We start from the raw sequence: 20144 nt of genomic DNA, 5'->3' as shown, positions 1-20144 counted from the left end.
TTTTTTTTTTACCATCAATTAGGTTATCTTTGGGTGGTACATTATGCTAAGAATTATTTTATTTAACATGCATTTTAAAGGGAATAATAATTAAAAAAAAAAATAAAATTCATTATTTCTCAGTTTTCGGCCATTATAGTTTTAAAACAATACATGCTACTGTAAGTAAAATCCACACATTTTATTTACCCATTTTTCCCGTTTATTACAACATTAAAATTATATCCCTAGTGCAATGTATGGTGACAATATTTTATTTGGAAATAAAGGTGCATTTTTTCAGTTTTACATCCATCACTAATTTCTAGCCTATAATTTAATAATAATATACCCTATTAACATACATATTAAAACATTTTTATTCCCTAATGACTGTAGGTGTTATTTTTTTTGTACTATTTGGCCACAAGATGTCCTCGCGCAGTACTTCCTATAAGAGTACAATAAGTACGCTACATAGGAAGCAATGCGTTACATTGTAACTAAGGAAGTAACGCAGGCATTTCATTGATGCCTGCATCACGGTGACCTAGAGTGAAGATGAATGGGAACAATGTTCCCATTCGTAAATCTAACGATCGGCGTCGGGAGCGGCAGCAATGAGCGAGTGGGAGGTAGCCCAGCGGCACCAATTGAGAATAACCACTGTTTTTGAACGAAAACAGTGATCATTCTCAACGGATATGTACCACCAATCCCCCCCCTGTTGCCAGCAACATCGCGATCACGAGCTTCTGATGGCACGATCGCGTTCACAGCCCTCCAAACTTCAGGGACGTGACTATCGCGTCACTGCGGATGTAGCAGCTGCCATTGCGGACGTGAAGATCACGTCCCAGCGGCAGTAATGGTTAACAGACCAATGGGGATCAGAAAGCCCATGTATGGGATTAGATTGTGAGCCGTTGGGAGGGACAGTTAAGTGTCGAGGCTGTCCCCTGTACAGCACTGCGCTAGATCGCAGCGCTGTACACATAAATATTGGCTTTTTGTTTATTTCAGCCTGCCAGCTCTGATCGCGGCAGCCCCCTGTCTCCCCTGCGAGCGAGCGTTCGTTCCCTGCTAATCTAGCCTTTCATGAGATGCTGCCTTTTTGCAGTCAGGCGGACCTGTGTGTGCAACGCTCCTGCCGCTGATCGGGGTTAGGCGGTCGGGAGCTTAGTATTTATGGTTAATTAAGAATAATAAAGGACTTTTCTTGTCATCGTGTTTTTATTTCATTTAACCCTTTGTGGCAATGGATAAGGGATACTTTGTACCCCTATACTTATTTTTCTTCGGGAGAAGGCTGTATCTGGGGGTCCCCTTCTTAAAGGGAACTTCCAGATACCACTGTTTACTCCCCGGGCGTCGTCGCCCCCACCTCCTCTTTGGGCACCGGGGGTTGGGAAGAGCCCCTTGTCCATGGATTGGACAAGGGCTCCAGGGAAGATGGGGAGGCTTTGCCTCCCCTCTCCTCCAGAGCCCCCCCCCCCCCCCATGCCATGGACCATGCGGGCTAGTATAGCTCAAGGTGCGAAACCTCATGTGGCCGGGGCCCTGCATCCTAGCTATCCCAGCCTGCATGGGGGACAAGGGGTTAAAGAGGCTTGGGAGGGGGAACCCCGTCTCATTTTTTTAAATTTCCCACATTCTGAACAAAAAAAAGTAAAAAAAAAAATAGGTAAATCCTCCTACTTCAAACAAGTCATTCAGGTTTTTCCCGTTTTATCTGGAATGGCCGGAAGCCCAGATTGAAATATACTATCTAAACTGCACCTAAAGAGGAGGGGGTGTATGGCAGTTTTGCCAGCCTAGAAACCTTGATGCTATCATGCTATACTAATTAGGGAGCAAAAACGTTGGGTGAGAATGGAAGAGGAAATGGTAGGCACCAAACTTAATTGTTTAACATGGTCAGCATGTTCCCCTGTGAGGGCTGGTTCACATGGATGCTTGGCGGCGTTGGGCAGCCGGAAACCGCGTCGTCCTGTGACGTCTCGTTCGGGGGGCGGCGGTACGCTGATCGTCGGCTTCCCGTCGCGATCTGCATTTTTCATCCCCGCATGTCCCTGGGGACATGAAGCCATGGCGGCTAAGCAACCCTGGATGCCGCATGCGGCTTCTAGGTCCAGCTGAAACGACATGGTAAATCGGGATCGGAACGCCGCGTTTGCGCAATTGCCGGTAACCGCGCAATGCTAAACACTCATTCACTTAAACGCCACCAAACGTCCGTGTGAACCAGCCCTAACATCCGCTCCAGCTGCGCAGATGGTGTTACAAACCCTCAGGACTTTAGCAAAATATAGGGGAGGTCAACTTTATTTCTCCATGGCCATCGCCATTGATGCCAGTTTTAGATAACCCAGGATGTAATATCAATAGCTACCCTCATTGGCGACGGGGGCCTCCTCTTCGAGTCTCTCATTTGATATGGGGGGGGGGGGGGGGAATTGGTTATTACTTGGGGATCTTCAATTGACTCTGCAGCACTAGATGAGAGGAGTTTGCTCCAGCTTAAGTATTTTGTACTGTCTCGGGGCTCCAAGGTGTCCTTCGATAGACCATTTACCCCACTTGAACAGGTTTGCCCGGGGGCGGATTCCATAAGGGGTACGCTCTCAATGGTATATTCTCTCCTGTATGAGACTGAAGAGCTGTGCCAGATACATAGAGACAAATGGGAAAGGGACCTTAGCATGACATTCTCTGATAAGCAGTGGTGCAAAATTCTAATCTTTTCACATAAATCCTCTATATCTTTTAGGAGCCAGGAGACGGGCTACAAGATATTCACTAGATGGTACCTGACGCCCTCTAGGCTTCATGAAATGTTCCCATCAACGTATCCTTTGTGCTGGAGATGCGGAGGGAGACGGGCACTCTACTACACATATTTTGGACCTGCAGTAAGCTCACACAATTTTTGGGCAGATGTAAGGGACCTGATGCACACCTTAACAGATTTCCTTCCTCCAAACTCTCCTGCCTTCTTTCTTCTACAGTCTACAATCTATAACCAATAGTCGGTCAAAAGGTATAAAAAAAAAGACCCTTCCTAGACATTTGGTTAATGCTGCTAAAGCTTTAATAGCTCAGCGGTGAACTATTCAGGAGTGGTTTCGGGAAATTGATTGGATTCAAAAAATGGAAGACCTGTCCACCACTTTGCAAGGGAGGCAGGAGCAGTTCTGGAAGACATGGTTTGGCTGGTTCAAATTTCGGGAATCCCCTAGATTTGCAGCCCTCACCTCTGTATAGGTTTTTCTTATACAAAACAGTGGAAGGAGTATTTGATCCCCCATGGGGTTGACGAAATCGGCAGGAGTTGTGCCCGGGGCCGCCATGAGTCTCTTTCCCCATGTTTCTTTATCTCCTTCTTTCTTTATCTGTTCTTCTCTTTCATTCTTTCTTCTCTCCTTTCTTTCCTTCTCCTCATTCTGGAGTTCTCCTTTTTCTATCTACGTTTGAAAATATAGCTAACGTCTTAGACTGGACACCACCAGGCTCTCTGAAATCCTGTCAAATATAAATATTGTAAGTTTCCCAGGTTTATGATCCATATTGGGCCCTGGGTTTCCATCTTACATTTTTCTTAAAGGACATCCGAGGTGAAAATAAACTAATGAGAAAAAGAATTGTATCTATCCTCCTTCTCCTAAAAATAGTTTTGTTTTTTTTTAGCTATCCCACGGTTTTATTTTATATTTGTGATGATTTGCTCAGCTGCCTGTGCAGGCAGGCAGCCTTTTGACCATTGTGTAGGTTTGCATGCTGCAGGACTCTGGAAAGAAGAGCTTCTGTCAGTTTTGCAGCTTGTGCTTGCAGAGGAATTTGCATACGTTGTCATGCAAATTGCCTGGCCGCATTCATTGGAGGCGTATACTATAAGTACTATGTCTTTCCCACAATGCTTCACTGGTCATAAGGATTTCGTCCTATGTAACACTCCTGGTGGGGTGTCAGCCTTACTCTCTGTTTGAAGATCAGCTTAGAGTAATTCCTGGAAACTGTGCTAGACAGATTTCCCTAGTGCAGTTAGGATTGTTTATCTGTTTTGTTTGTCTGTTGCGATTGTCCTGTCCCAGCGGTGGTCGATGGGAAGTCGTTCTGATCTCTGTTCTTGGAGCATAGCTGGTGCAGCGGTTGCTACCAGCTATCTCTTCTGTTCTGCCTCTCTGGATCGCTCTAGCCACTTTTCGCTAGTGCTGTGGATCCTTCTGTTCTGCTACTCTGTACCTGGATCTCACTCGCTTCTCGCTGGTGCTGTGGATCCTATCTCTTGCTTGTCCCTGTTTTCGTGTGTCTGTCTTGTCTGCTACGACCGCTTGCTGGAGGCTCGGTGAGGTAACCGTTAAGCAAGCGTTCGCGTCCTCTGTTTCATGTTTGTCTGTCGATGGTTAGTTAGGCGTGCTTGTCTCTATTGTGCTTATCACGTGGAGACCGCGCATAACCGCGTGCACTGTTGCGAATGAGTGCGATGTTCACGGTTAGCTAGCGTTTGTTATTTTCCGCATCTTCTCATTGTATTATTTGCTGTGCCTTTGCTACCCTCGTATTCTATCTGATCTGCCTTGTGTCACGTCTGGCGATCGCACCTCTCGCGATCGCGTTCCTATTTCATATCTGCTGTTGTGTGTGCGCGGTCGCGGGGTGGCGACTGGATTGGCGCACACACATACAACCTGTCCCTTTGCTCGTTCTCATTCGCAATCGCCTCTCTTGCGATTACGTTCTGCGCTTCGTACAATTCCTGTCTGGCATTTGTGGAGGTACAGAGGATTGGTTCCTCTGCACTCCCCAGCGCCATCTGCCGACAGGAATTTCCCTCTACAGGTGCGTAGCACCTTTTGCTGGGTGCCTGCAATTACACACTTGTGGAGGATTTCCGCCGTGTCAGCGCACACGTTGTGCGCTGATCACGGAGAAAGTTTCACAATCGTTACAGTATGACCAGCCTAACCCAAAACCCCAGTGTAGACGGAATTTCTGATTTGTACGATTTTGTCGAGTTTGGGTCCTGTGTCTTTAAGAGCATTAAAAGGCTAAATTCAGAGACCAAGGCGGAATTTCTTTCTGAATGTGTGAGGTTTTGTCTGAATCCCACCTTTCAGATTTCTGATCCGTCCACGTCGGCTCTTCTTTTTGCCTATGTGCTCTTAAAAGACGATTTGTTCACCTGGGCATATAATCTGTTAAAAATCAATTCCTGGAATGATAATCTGTATCAGTTTCTTGCAGTGATATTCTCTCACTGGTTTAAACTGCCTGGCTTGCCACCTGCTCTGATTGAGTGTGTAGCTGCTGATAGGTCAGCTGATCTTTCCCTTCCATGCAAAACCTTTCAGTATGACAATCAGTTCAATGTGTCTGTTGCCACTTCAGGTTTTAAACAGCAGACATGCAAAGTTGCAAAAAAGGGAAAAACTAAAAAGCGCAAGCATCTGAATAAAACACTCCCTAATGATGTGTATGATGATGTTGCTCAATCTCCAGGTTTTTTGCCCCAATCCAAAGCTTATGTGGATCCTGCTGTAGGTAGGATCGCACACTATATTAAAGCAGTTAAAAAAATCTGTTCTTGTTCCTGAACTCCACCCATATGGAGATTATCTAGATACTGGCTTGTTTGAACCCCCATTTACTTCCTGGGATGTTGGGGCCTTGCTGGAGGAATTCGATTTTGATTGGAAAGCCTTTTGCGATTTTTACATCGCAAAAAGCGAAGATGTCTTGAATGCTTGTCTCGATTCTATGTACCTTCTGATTGATTCCAATGAATGTGACAAGGATGATGTGGATCTGGTGATCTATGTATGGCAAACGATTTTGGATGAGTTGCACACACACCAACCAATTGATTCCAATAAAGAGACATCGTTGTCGGATGATTGTTCCTGCCTTTCTGGGGTAAAGCATGAGAGTCTTGACTTTGTGCAATCTGAAATGAATGAGTATGCCGCTGTGGTTGAGTCCTGTGCGAATCCTGAAGGATTCTCTCCTGACAGTGTGCAGTTTGAATCTGTGCGATCTGATGCCTGTTTCTCGGATGTTCCTGCAGATTGTGATCAGCATAAGTCTGCCGATTTCCTCAAGGATGTGTGGGATCCTTTTTCATTTAGAAACAGATCTTTGAGATCTTCCGTCTGTGACCCTGCTATGGGGAAAATTCCTCGACTATGCAGCGTCAAAAGTAAAATTAATATGCCTAATAAAGTTTATCCTGTTGATGTCGCTATTTCTTCTACAGATGAGTCTCTGTCTCACCCTGTTCACACCTGTAAGGGCCCGTTGCCTGGTGACAGTTGCTCCAGTGTTTCGGTCCTAGATGCCTTGCAGTCTGCTCCGCAGATCGCGGAGGTTTGCGCTATGGAAGCGTCAGTTTCACAACCTAAAGTGAATTTTGATTCGCAGGTTTTGCGTTCTGGTTCCGCGGATTCGACATTGTTAGCCGAATCTAAGAGTGAGACAGCGCTTCGGTTTTGCGAATCTGATGCTGAATCTTCTTTGCCTTATTCAGAGACGCTTTCTCTGAGCCTGCCCTGTACCATGAATAACAAAATGATGTCCAATCACACTGACATTTGGGAGTCCCTTTCTTGCTTTGAAGAAAGTTCTGACTCTCCACCCTGTACTCTGGATGAGTCAATATTACCTTGTACAATATCTCCTGCTCTGCCCCTAGAGGCTCGTCTAGGTATTGCTGCTATTTTTACCTGTTTTTCTGCAGTTTTGGAGTTGCAAGCTAGTTTGACTGCTACACAGAATTCTGGGTGCAGCGAGATTAAAGTTAGGGAGTCAGTGTGTGGTCCAGTTAATATACCTGTACGTTCCACTCATGATGATGAAATTCAGTCTCAGTTTATGGTGGAACCTTCCCTGGGACATCTGTCCTGTTCACAAAATAAAGTTCCAGTTTTGCCCTGTAACATGGATAGTACAGAATCCTTCTTAGAAAACTTGAAAAATGATGTTCCTGAGGTCTTGTTTGATGTTCTGGAGGTCTCCAAGTTCCTCCCAAAGGGTGCAGAACTTGTAGAAGATGTCTCCTGCCCCCCAAGTCCTTCTGAGGTGTTGCCCTCCTCCGTAGGCATTGCTGCCTTGCTGGCTACCTTTTCAGCTCTGGTGGAGCTTCAGTCATGTGTAGTCAATGATGATATTGCAGTCACAGAAATTTCCGAATTTGTATCCGAGTCTTCTTTTGAAAGTCCAGTGCCTGTGACCTCCACTCATGATGATTCTCTGTCCAGTACTGGTTTTGGTCTTGTCGTGCCGGACTCTGAGGTTGGCAGTTCCCCGACATGTCCTGAGGTTTCTCCTGTGCTGGTGTACCCCAGTGTGCTCTGTGACCCAGAAAGCCCAAGTGTGCCTCGGTTACCAGCATACTCAGATGCTTCCTCGGTGGAGACATGTTCTGATTTAGCCTGCCTGCTTGCATGCCCAGAAGTGGTCCCTGAAAGTCTTGATCTTGATGGGTGTCCTCGTAATTCTGAATCCGGAATTGTCATTGGTTCCATGGGGGTTCTTGGTAATTCTCCATGTGAGCCTGGTGATTGTTCTGCCCTCTTGGGATCTCTGTGGAGCTTCAAAAGGTTCTGGGAGATTCCGGGAGAAATTTTGCTTGGTACCCTGGATAAGATCAACGGTGGCTTTTGTGTTGTAAGGGACACTTCGAACAGGTATTGTGGCAGGTTTGGTATTTTCGGACGTTCCTTGGAAGGTGGTGGGTATTGTCTGGAGGGTGTCGATGGCTTCTTCTCTGGCGTTCACAGTCCTGATGGGTGTTATACTGAGACTGGTAGTACTGATGGGCATGTTTCGGTGGCTTCTGTTTCCGATGAGGTCGGTTTCGGGTGGACTGACTCTGGAATTGGACCTTGTCGGGCTGCCCCGACCTTCATGAGTCTTCAGTTTGAGTCTGTTGCTAATAGCAGTTTTGAGGGTCGTCTGGAATTCGACCCTGGAGGGGGGGGGGTACTGTGATGATTTGCTCAGCTGCCTGTGCAGGCAGGCAGCCTTTTGACCATTGTGTAGGTTTGCATGCTGCAGGACTCTGGAAAGAAGCGCTTCTGTCAGTTTTGCAGCTTGTGCTTGCAGAGGAATTTGCATACGTTGTCATGCAAATTGCCTGGCCGCATTCATTGGAGGCGTGTACTATAAGAGTCTTTCCCACAATGCTTCACTGGTCATAAGGATTTCGTCCTATGTAACACTCCTGGTGGGGTGTCAGCCTTACTCTCTGTTTGAAGATCAGCTTAGAGTAATTCCTGGAAACTGTGCTAGACAGATTTCCCTAGTGCAGTTAGGATTGTTTATCTGTTTTGTTTGTCTGTTGCGATTGTCCTGTCCCAGCGGTGGTCGATGGGAAGTCGTTCTGATCTCTGTTCTTGGAGCATAGCTGGTGCAGCGGTTGCTACCAGCTATCTCTTCTGTTCTGCCTCTCTGGATCGTGCTAGCCACTTTTCGCTAGCGCTGTGGATCGTTCTGTTCTGTCTCCTGGGATCGCGCTAGCCACTTTTCGCTAGTGCTGTGGATCCTTCTGTTCTGCTACTCTGTACCTGGATTTCACTCGCTTCTCGCTGGTGCTGTGGATCCTATCTCTCGCTTGTCCCTGTTTTCGTGTGTCTGTCTTGTCTGCTACGACCGCTTGCTGGAGGCTCGGTGAGGTAACCGTTAAGCAAGCGTTCGCGTCCTCTGTTTCATGTTTGTCTGTCGATGGTTAGTTAGGCGTGCTTGTCTCTATTGTGCTTATCACGTGGAGACCACGCATAACCGCGTGCACTGTTGCGAATGAGTGCGGTGTTCGCGGTTAGCTAGCGTTTGTTATTTTCCGCATCTTCTCATTGTATTATTTGCTGTGCCTTTGCTACCCTCGTATTCTATTCTGATCTGCCTTGTGTCACGTCCGGCGATCGCACCTCTCGCGATCGCGTTCCTATTTCATATCTGCTGTTGTGTGTGCGCGGTCGCGGGGTGGCGACTGGATTGGCGCACACACATACAACCTGTCCCTTTGCTCGTTCTCATTCGCAATCGCCTCTCTTGCGATTACGTTCTGCGCTTCGTACAATTCCTGTCTGGCAATTGTGGAGGTACAGAGGATTGGTTCCTCTGCACTCCCCAGCGCCATCTGCCGACAGGAATTTCCCTCTACAGGTGCGTAGCACCTTTTGCTGGGTGCCTGCAATTACACGCTTGTGGAGGATTTCCGCCGTGTCAGCGCACGCGTTGTGCGCTGATCACGGAGAAAGTTCCACAATCGTTACAATATTTAAATTTAGTTTTTACGTTTTTACTGTTTCATTGTCTCTGCTCAATGACACCATCATTGAAGCATGTCAGAGCTCAAATCTATGAATTATTGACTCTTTTTATCTCTTTCCTGCTCTCAGAAGCCATTCACTGACAGGAAAGTGTTTTATGGCTGTAATTACTTATCAGTGAGGGCTCTGTTATAGTCCCAGGCCGACCCGGACAGAAACTGTCACTTGCATACCTGATGTTTAACTCTTTCAGGCAGAGAAAGAAAAAAAGGAACACAGCATAGTTATTTGTGTGCTTGGCACTGTACATACACATGTCTATGTCACCTCGGTTGCCCTTTAAGCCCCATCTACACCATACAATTTTTTGTCCGATTCAATTCGATTCATTGATTCGATTCAATCTGACATGTCTGATCGGAATTTGATTCGATTCAATTTGCCATTGTGGCAAATTGAATCGAATCGAATCTCGATTGTACATGTTGGATTGAATCGAATCAATGAATCAAATCGAACAAAAAATTGTATGGTGTAGATGGGGCTTTAGACTGGAACAAGCACTTTATTAATTGCATCAATTGTTTATCAATTGCTTTACACGAGAAGACATGTGACATGATGAGATAGACGTGTATATATAGTGCCCAGCACACAATTATGCTGTGTTCCTTTACTTCTTTCTCTGCCTGAAAGAGATAAACATCAGGTATGCAAGTAATAGTTGTCCTGGGTTTGGACTGGGTCGGACGAGAGTGTAAAACTCCCCGTACAGTGGAGGAAATAATGATTTGACCCCTCACTGATTTTGTAAGTTTGTCCAATGACAAAGAAATGAAAAGTCTCAGAACAGTATCATTTCAATGGTAGGTTTATTTTAACAGTGGCAGATAGCACATCAAAAGGAAAATCGAAAAAATAACCTTAAGTAAAAGATAGCAACTGATTTGCATTTCATTGAGTGAAATAAGTTTTTGAACCCTCTAACAATAAAAGACTTAATACTTAGTGGAAAAACCCTTGTTTGCAAGCACAGAGGTCAAACGTTTCTTGTAATTGATGACCAAGTTTGCACACATTTTAGGAGGAATGTTGGTCCACTCCTCTTTGCAGATCATCTCTAAATCCCTAAGGTTTCGAGGCTGTCTCTGTGCAACTCTGAGCTTGAGCTCCCTCCATAGGTTTTCTATTGGATTAAGGTCCGGAGACTGACTAGGCCACTCCATGACCTTAATGTGCTTCTTCTTGAGCCACTCCTTTGTTGCCTTTGCTGTATGTTTTGGGTCATTGTCGTGCTGGAACACCCATCCACGACCCATTTTCAGTTTCCTGGCAGAGGGAAGGAGGTTGTCGTTCAGGATTTCACGATACATGGCTCCGTCCATTTTCCCGTTAATGCGATAAGTTGTCCTGTGCCCTTAGCAGAAAAACACCCCCAAAGCAAAATGTTTCCACCCCCATGCTTGACGGTGAGGAAGGTGTTTTGGGGGTCATAGGCAGCATTTTTCTTCCTCCAAACACAGCGAGTTGAGTTAATGCCAAAGAGCTCTATTTTGGTCTCATCAGACCACAGCACCTTCTCCCAGTCACTCACAGAATCATTCAGGTGTTCATTGGCAAACTTCAGACGGGCCTGCACATGTGCCTTCTTGAGCAGGGGGACCTTGCGAGCCCTGCAGGATTTTAATCCATTGCGGTGTAATGTGTTTCCAATGGTTTTCTTGGTGACTGTGGTCCCTGCTAATTTGAGGTCATTCACTAACTCCTCCCGTGTAGTTCTAGGATGCTTTTTCACCTTTCTCAGAACCATTGACACCCCACGAGGTGAGATCTTGCGTGGAGCCCCAGAGCGAGGTCGATTGATGGTCATTTTGTGCTCCTTCCATTTTCGAACAATCGCACCAACAGTTGTCACCTTCTCTCCCAGCTTCTTGCTAATGGTTTTGTACCCCATTCCAGCCTTGTGCAGGTCTACAATTTTGTCTCTGACATCCTTGGACAGCTCTTTGGTCTTTCCCATGTTGGAGAGTTTAGAGTCTGCTTGATTGATTGATTCTGTGGACAGGTGTCTTTTATACAGGTGCCTAGTTAAGACAGGTGTCCTTAATGAGGGTGATTAATTGAGTAGAAGTGTCTAACCACTCTGTGGGAGCCAGAACTCTTAATGGTTGGTAGGGGTCTCAAAAACTTATTTCACTCAATGAAATGCAAATCAGTTGCTAACTTTTATTTAAGGTTATTTTTTCGATTTTCCTTTTGATGTGCTATCTGCCACTGTTAAAATAAACCTACCATTGAAATTATACTGTTCTGAGACTTTTCATTTCTTTGTCATTGGACAAACTTACAAAATCAGTGAGGGGTCAAATAATTATTTCCTCCACTGTATAAGGAATTACAGCCATAAAACACTTTTCTGGCAGAAAATGGCTTTTGAGAGCAGGAAAGAGATGAAAAGGGTCAATAGTTCATTGATTTGAGCTCTGGCATATTGCAATGCATGTGTCATTGAGCAGAGACAATGAAACAGTAAAAACTGAAAAAGTAGATTTAAATATAAAACTACAGGACATCTAAAAAAGGGGGTAATTTTTAGGAAGAGGATAGATACAATTGTTTATCTCATCAGGTTATCTTCACCCGCCATTTCCTTTAATTGTTTTATCCAAGTAAAATATAGTAAAGCAGGACATCAGGAGCGCCTAACTGAGGCTTATGCTGCGTACACACAATGCAATTTTCTGACAGATTTAACTGTAAGATCGATAATTTACAACATGTCCGATCTGATTTCTGATCGATTTTCTGTTCACTGCTATAGGAAATCGATCGGAAATCAGATCGGACATGTTGGAAATAATCAATCTGACAGTAAATCTGTCCGAAAATTGCATCGTGTGTACCTAGCATAACATACTTTTTTAGCATATGAGAAAATATTTATCAACAGCCACAAGAACAGCCTTTTTGTTATGATAAGTGATAAATATGTATGCTCTTAAAGTGGCCATTAACAATACAAGATCTTCATCTAATGCTGTCATCCGTTTTGATTTGTGGCATTAAAAGTAATTGGAAGGTAATTATTGATTGCTCACATAAGATTTAACAAGGGGACCCCTCCAAGGTGAAATGGGTACAGACAAAGACAAGACAAATAACATTTAGATCGCGCTTTTCTCCTCGCGGACTCAAAGCGCCAGAGCTGCAGCCACTAGGACGTGCTCTATAGGCAGTAGCATTGTTAGGGAGACTTGCCTAAGGTCTCCTACTGAATAGGTGCTGGCTTACTGAACAGACAGAGCCGAGATTCGAACCCAGGTCTCCTGTGTCAGAGGCAGAGCCCGTAACCATTACACCATCCAGCCACTGGGTACAGGGGTTCTGAAGTACCCTTTCCCATTTCCACAAGGAGTCAAAAACAAAACAAAAATATAACCATAAGAAAATTAGTTTATTGTTTTTAAATAACAATAAATACTTACTTTTAGATAAAGGAAACCAGAGATAAACGCTTTGGCACAAAATAAACATATCCCCAATAGATTTTACAAAAAAAATACTATACCTGGTATTTTTGCCGCTCTGGTGTTTTTTTTTTACTAAAACTCCATGCAAAACACAGTTAATCAGAAAAGCATATTATTTAGTGGGCTGTGTGCAAAATGAAATCACCATTTCTAAAAACCTCTTCTGACTAACAAATATAGATAAAAAAAAAATATTTTTCAATATACCCATAGCTCCTTCCTCGACACCAGCAGCTCCTCCCATCTCATAACAGCTCTCTGTGATGCTGCAAGTATACAGAACAGGAAAGCAGAGGCAGAAGGGGGCAGGCTTGGACATTAGAAAAGACAAACCCAGCTATGAGTCCTGAGCAAAGCCAGACTGAATGCTCAGTCTGAGATTTTATCACGGCTGATTAGAAGCAGGCTGAGCAGTGAAGGATGAAACAAAGAGCAGGGTAGGTGTGTTCTCTAATGTTCCCACTGATATATATGGTAAAATACATGAGGGTACTTCGTCTCTGGTTCACTTTAAAGAGAACCTGTACTGAGTAAAAATATTTAAAATAAACACATGAGGTAACCTTAAATGAACATTGCATAGTTACCTTGCCATCAGTTCCTCTCAGAAGCTCACCATTTTCTTCTGACAATAATCCCTTCCAGTTCTGACAACATTTTGGGCCTGATTCACAAAGTGGTGCTAACAGTTAGCACGCTGGTGAAAAGCCCTTTATCATGCCTAAACTCAGTTTAGGCATGATAAGTTTAGGTGTGATAAGTTTAGGTGTGATAAGTTTTGGCATGTTAAGTTTAGGTGTGATAAGTTTAGGCGTGATAAGTTTAAGCACCAACTGGGTTAGCACCGCAGTGCACAGCTGATCAAAAGTTTTGCGCTAGCAAAGTCTGGTGCACTTCGCATAGAGTTTAATGGCACTGCTTTGCGTGCGGGACTTTGCGTGCGATCTAAACTTATCTAAACTTAGCATGCCTAAACTTATCATGCCTAAACTTATCACGCCTAAACTTATCACGCCTAAACTGGCTTTTCACCAGTGTGGTGCAATGGTTATCACGCCTAAAGTCTCTAACTGGGTTAGCACCGCTTTGTGAATCGAGCCCTTTGTCAGATCTGAAATATATCAGTTGCTGTCAGTAAAATATCAATTGCTGTCAGTTATAGCTGTGAGGAAAACTGATGTACCAGGAAATGTCCATGTTTCCCTATGGCTCAAGTGGGCGATGTTACAGTTTAACTGTATGCTGACCAGAAAGCTGTTATGGGTAATGGCCATTTTCAAAATGGAGGACAGAAAATTCCCTTGATCACAGTGAACAAACAGGACGTGGGACAGGAGAAAGAGTTTGAGGAGTAGACTACATGGAAGGTAAGTATGACTTGTGTATGCTTATTTTGACTTTTAATTTTCAGTTCAGGTTTTCTTTAAGCAATACATAAATCAATAAATGGGATCTATTTATAAAGCTGTGAACAGGTTATTCCCCATCTTTGTAGAAATAACTGTTCCATTTTTTTCCCCTTTATATTTACAGAAGTGTCAACAAGGTATAAATTAAAATCAATATTTTCTCTGAATAAAGTAACCAAAGTAGCGTTGAGCAAAATGACAAAGAGTGGAGAGGAAGTGGACATTTTATCACACCTTTTTTTATTGCCATTTTTAGTATTTATCATTGTACTTTGGCAACTTCAGTGCAACAGGATGTTGGAGCTTTTATTGCTAGGATATATACAAGACAAATAACATTTATATCGCGCTTTTCTCCTGGCGGACGCAAAGCACTTAAGCTGTAGATACTAGGGTGCGCTTATTATGCAGTAGCATGATTAGAGTTACAATTTTTTATATATGCAAACAATGTTGGGCTCGATTCACAGAAGGGTGCTAACTCAGTTAGCACACCTAAAAGGTTTGGGCGTGCTAACTAGGGTGCTAAGCAGTTAGCACGCCCCCAAAGCTTTTATTGATCGCACGCAAAGTTTAGCGCTGCGCAGTGCGCGCGTATAACGGCGCACTGGGTGCCCCTAAACCGTCGCATCGGGTGCGCCCGAATCATCGCACCGCGCAATGTTTTGGGCGCACCCGTTGCGACGTTTTAGGGGCACCTGGTGCAACGTTATAGTTTCGCGTGCAGCACCAAACTTTGCGCGTGCTATGGGGCTTTTAGGCATGCTAACTAAGTTAGCACCCTTTTGTGAATCAAGCCTGTTGTCTCCATGTACAAAATATACAATACTGTTTTTGTCCTTACTTATTTTGTTATGTATTACAGTATTGTATACACCTTTGCACTGTAAGTACAGTAGAGTACAGCACTCTACTGCTTTTGCTGTAAGTAGTTTTAAACAAATTAAAACTAATTAAAAGCATGTTAAAGTTAACCAGAGATGAAGCGCCCTCATGTATTTTAACATATATATCAGTGGGAACATTAGAGAAAACACCTACCCTGCTCTCCTGTTTCATCCTTCACTGCTCAGCCTGCCTGTTATCAGCCCTGATAAAATCCCAGACTGAGCATTCAGTCTGGCTTTGCTCAGGAATCATTATAGCGGAGTCTGACTTCTCTGATGTCCTTTCAAGCCCAAGCCTGCCCCTTCTGCCTCTGCTTTCCTGTTCTGTATATTTGCAGCATCACAGAGAGCTGTTATGAGATGGGAGGAGCTGCTAATGTAAGAGTATATTGAAAAACTTTTTTTTTTTTTTTAATCTATAGTTATTCATAAGGGGTTTTTAGAAATGGTGATTTCATTTGGCACACAGCCCACTAAATAATGTGCTTTTCTGATGAACTGTGTTTTGCGTGGAGTTTTAGTAAAAAAAAAAAAAACGCAAACAACTGCACTCCACAGCGGCGAAAATACCAGGTATAGTATTTATTTTGTAAAAATCTATCGGGGGATAAGTTTATTTTGTACCAAAGCGTTCATCTCTAGTTTACTTTAAAAACTACCAAAAACAATTTATACTATATGTACAAATCCAGAGATATCTGCTAATAAGTCATGTATCCACGTTTCACTATGTATAACACAGGACCCTAGAGACTCTGAAATCTCCCGAAAATTAGGTTTTTATTTTAAAAACCTTAATAAGATTATTGTCCCTCTTAAACCGCAGCAGAACCGCGGCTGATCACCCCAAACTCACCCCTTACTCGGCAGGCAAAATCCACAACTTTCAATTAGCACATATCTCCGCCTCTCACCCGCCCCTCTCAGTGAAGGAAGACTGAGAGGGGCGGGGGAGAGGCAGCGATCTGGGCTGATTGACGCGCTGAGAGGCAGAGCTGCGCTGCCTCTATGCGGAAGGAGCCCGCGATGTACCCCCATGAGTTTGGGGTGATTGAGGGGGTTTTCAGCCGCGGTTCTGCGGCTTTTCAAGAGGGGCAATAATGTTCGGGAAACTTCAGAGTCTCTTTAAAGAGAGCCCGAGGTGTGTTTAAAGAATGTTATCTGCATACAGAGGCTGGATCTGCCTATACAGCCCAGCCTCTGTTGCTATCCCAAACCCCACTAAGGTCCCCCTGCACTCTGCAATCCCTCATAAATCACAGCCGTGCTGTGAGGCTGTGTTTACATCTGTAGTGTCAGTCTCAGCTGCTCCCCCGCCCCCTGCATAGCTCCGGTCCCTGCCTCCGTCCCTTCCCTCCAATCAGCAGGGAGGGAAGGGATGCAGGCGGGGACTGGAGTTCTGCAGGAGGCGGGGAGAGCAGCAGACTGACACTATAGAGATAAACACAGCCAGCTCTGACAAGCTGTTTGTCAGCAGCGTGGCTGTGATTTATGAGGGATTGCAGAGTGCAGGGGGACCTTAGGGGGGTTTGGGATAGCAACAGAGGCTGCGCTGTATAGGCAGATCCAGCCTCTGTAAGCAGATAATATTCTTCAAACCCACCTCGGATTCTCTTAAACTTACAAACTCTCGGAATGCAAACTCTCGGGAATCGCCTGTACTGCAATTTCCAATGTTGAGAAAAGCAACAAGGGGTAAAAAAGTAACTTTGAACTGGATTATGTCCCCACTTCATAGATAAGTCACTTACATGTTTCATGTTCCAAATTATTCTGTGTGTTAATATGTTGTGCTGGTAATGTACTGGTTTAGAGAGCTGTACTGTTTATCTCCACTAGATGGCAGTATCATAAAATGGATGAAATCATACAGAGAGGGTGAGTACAAGAAGTCAAAGTTGCCTCTAGATATTTTTCAAGTGTTTAGATAAAAAGCCAGTTTCATGTTTTTCTTTCTCTGGTATTATTTAAAAAGGATCTGTAAGAAAAATACCCCCCCACCCATAATACTTACTTCGGGAGGGGGAAGACTCTGGGTCCTAATGAGGCTTCCACCGACCTCCTCTGCCCTAGTTTCCTGCGCTGGCTCCCCCAAATACCACAGCCAACGCGTAACGCCTGCAATATTTACCTTCAGCATCTCGAGCCCAGGGACAATAGAGGCTTTCCAATCGAACTCGGGCGGAAATAGCTGAGCTCAATCAGGTTCACGCTACTTTGTGGGCGTTAGTAGAGCAGACCTGATCACCCTGGTGAGATTGATGACTGTCGTCATGACAACAACCGGCAATCTAACTATAGGGTTACATCGCCACCCGGAGGACAGAGGGAGAACTGCAGCGCTGGATCCCAGGGAGGTGAGTGAGAGCTGGGGCTGCTGCAGAGACTCTGGCAGCATGAATTTTCTTTTAGAGTCTACAAGCAGATGAAAAAATTGTACCGCTTTTAGACCATAAAATCACGAAGGAATCATACTACCAGGGAGGTTCAAGGGAACCTTAGCTGAGAGGGATATGAATGTTTACTTTTAAACAATACCAGTTGCCTGTGTCGGACTGGGAGCTGGAAAAGCTGAGGAAATCCACCTGCTGGCCAAGCAGCAGAAACCCTGTGTTATCACTCTCAATAGAAACCTGCAGCAAGTCTTCACTGTGAGCAGCTACACCTGCTAGATTACTGCTGCTTGGCCAGCAGGTGGATTTCCTCAGCTTTTCCAGCTCCCAGTCCGACACTGCCAGTTGCCTGGCAGTCCTGCTGATCTCTTTGGCTGCAGTAGTGGCTGACTCACACACCCGAAACCAGCATGCAGCTAATTAAGTCTGACTTTAGTCAGAGCACCTGATCTGCATGCTTGTTGAGGGGCTGTGGCTAAAAGTATTAGAGACACAGGATCAGCAGGAGAGTCTCAGTTTAGGTTCCCTTTAACAGTGTGTCTTAGTAAAGGGGCTTTTAGGTAGGACTTAAAGAGAACCGGAGATGAACCTCGGATCAAAAATCAAATACTTACCTAAGGAGAGGGAAGCCTCTGGGTCTTCCAGAGGCTTCCGATGCCATCCTCTGTACCACTGCCTCTGCCTAGGGCCCTCCTGCATATTGTGCCCACGCTCCTCTTCATGCAGAAGTGTGGCTGCATCTGAGCGGGTCCGGCTGACTGCAGTATGATCGCACTCATGCTTGAAGAGGAACAGGGTTGTAAGCTTGGAATCTGGCAAGAGCTTGATGGATTCCTTAGGGGGGGGGGGGGGTCTACACTAGGCAACAGTGGACAGGAAGATGGCTTGGGAAGCCTCTACAGGATCCAAAGGCTTCCCTCTTCTTAGATAAGTATTTGACTTTTGACCCGAGGTTCACCTCCAGTACGCTTTAACTGCTTGCCGACTGCGTCACGCTGATGGGCGTGGCCACGGCGGCAGCCGCAGGACCGCCTAACGCCGATCGTGTAAGGTCCTTGGGATTCGCAGTGCAGGAGATCGTGCACAGGCTGCACGCGCATCTCCTGTTGGTGGGCGGAGCCGCTCGGGAGACTGTTAGACGGCGAAACCACCGTCTAATTACATTGTACAGCGCTGCGATCTGCAGTACTGGAGACACGGCTGTCCCCCTGGGGCACTAGAGAGCGATCGGGGTCTCAGAGGCTGAAGCCTATGACAGCCGATCGCCGTGATTGGCTGGCTGGGGAGAGGGAGGGAGGGAAGGGGGGAAAAAATAAAGAAATAGGCATATTTATTAATAAATAAAAAAGTAAAATATTTGCAAAAAAAATAAAAATAAACGCTAGGGGGGCGATCAGACCCCACCAACAGAGAGCTCTGTTGGTGGAGAGAAAAGGAAAGGGGGGAATCACTTGTGTGCTGAGTTGTGCAGCCCTGCAGCTCGGCCTTAAAACTGCAGTGGCACATTTTGTAAAAAATGGCCTGGTCTTTAGGAGGATTTAAGGCCATGGTCCTCAAGAGGTTAACACTCTGGAAAACAAACGTTTTTCTTAAATCAGAAAGTACCGTACATACTCGCATATAAGCTGACCTGCGTATAAGCCGAGATACCTACTTTTGGCTCGTGTATAAGCCCCCTCCCCAGCATATCCACCTCCACAGTAGCCAGATATGCTCCCAGTACAAATCAGCCCCCCTCCCCATAGCCAGATGTGCCCCGAGGATGATACAGCTGTGTCTCAAGACACCACTAGATGGCGTCATAGATGTGAGACACAGCAATTGCCACGCAGGAAGAATCCCTGATCATTGCACCGCTGAAAAGAAGTTGCTTGCACGCTCCACTCCACAAGCCGGGGGACACGGGTAGTCTTGTGCAGCGCACTCTGCACACCATGTTGCAGAGGATGGGGGCCACGGACACAGCAGGAAGCTAACTGGCAAGAGCAGGATCACTAGTGCACAATCCTTACGCTTCTCTACCAGTAACAAAATCTGCTCCACCATCCATTCTGCTCCAATAACTCGCATATAAGCCGAGGGAGTAACTTTTCAGCACCAGTTTTTTTGTGCTGAAAAATTAGGCTTATACACGCGTATATAAGGTATTTGCAATAATTCAGGTTGGAGTTCGCTCCGAGATTTATTCCAGTGCATCACTGCTGAAATATGCCCTGTAAAACATCTAAGTGTGCAATTCCGGCTCAGGCCACTGAGTGTCGCTGTGCTCCTTCATTGATCTTCTAAATGCATGCATCTACTGGGCAATACTGGGGGCTGCAGTGCTTTGAATGGAAACCTCATAGTGGCAAAAAAGACCAGGTGATCGAAAGATCAAAGCAAGAGGAGCCATTTGTAAGTTTTGTTTGATCTACCTGACTTTTTCTAGTAAGCAATGATCTATGGGAAAACAAAAGGCAGCTTCAAGAGAGGGGACAACTCGGTGGTGTGGCTGAGGAGCTTTGGGACCCAATGCAAGTTTTACACTGGGCCCCCCAAGCACTCTGCACATAACAATACATCACAAGAGCCTATAGGCACAGATGTCCTGGCACCTTGCACTGCACTACAAACCCACTCCGAACCGCAGTGCAAGTGTGCTGGCTGTCCCAGATGTCACCTCTCCCTTACTTCCCTTGCC

At 45.2% G+C, this 20144-nt stretch overlaps 1 long non-coding RNA gene across 1 annotated transcript in view; it reads left to right on the top strand.

Annotated features, from left to right (window-relative positions):
- Positions 1-20144, top strand: part of LOC137570974 (uncharacterized) — a 58917-nt gene that overhangs the window by 3875 nt on the left and 34898 nt on the right. The window contains exons 2-3 of the long non-coding RNA XR_011031263.1: positions 2750-2891; positions 16911-16949. This is a non-coding gene — a long non-coding RNA (uncharacterized lncRNA). The remainder of the gene's footprint in view (positions 1-2749; positions 2892-16910; positions 16950-20144) is intronic.

The sequence above is a fragment of the Hyperolius riggenbachi genome, chromosome 4, assembly GCF_040937935.1.
Source record: "Hyperolius riggenbachi isolate aHypRig1 chromosome 4, aHypRig1.pri, whole genome shotgun sequence".
NCBI lineage: Eukaryota > Metazoa > Chordata > Amphibia > Anura > Hyperoliidae > Hyperolius > Hyperolius riggenbachi.
This window is presented reverse-complemented; position numbering and strand designations above follow the sequence as displayed.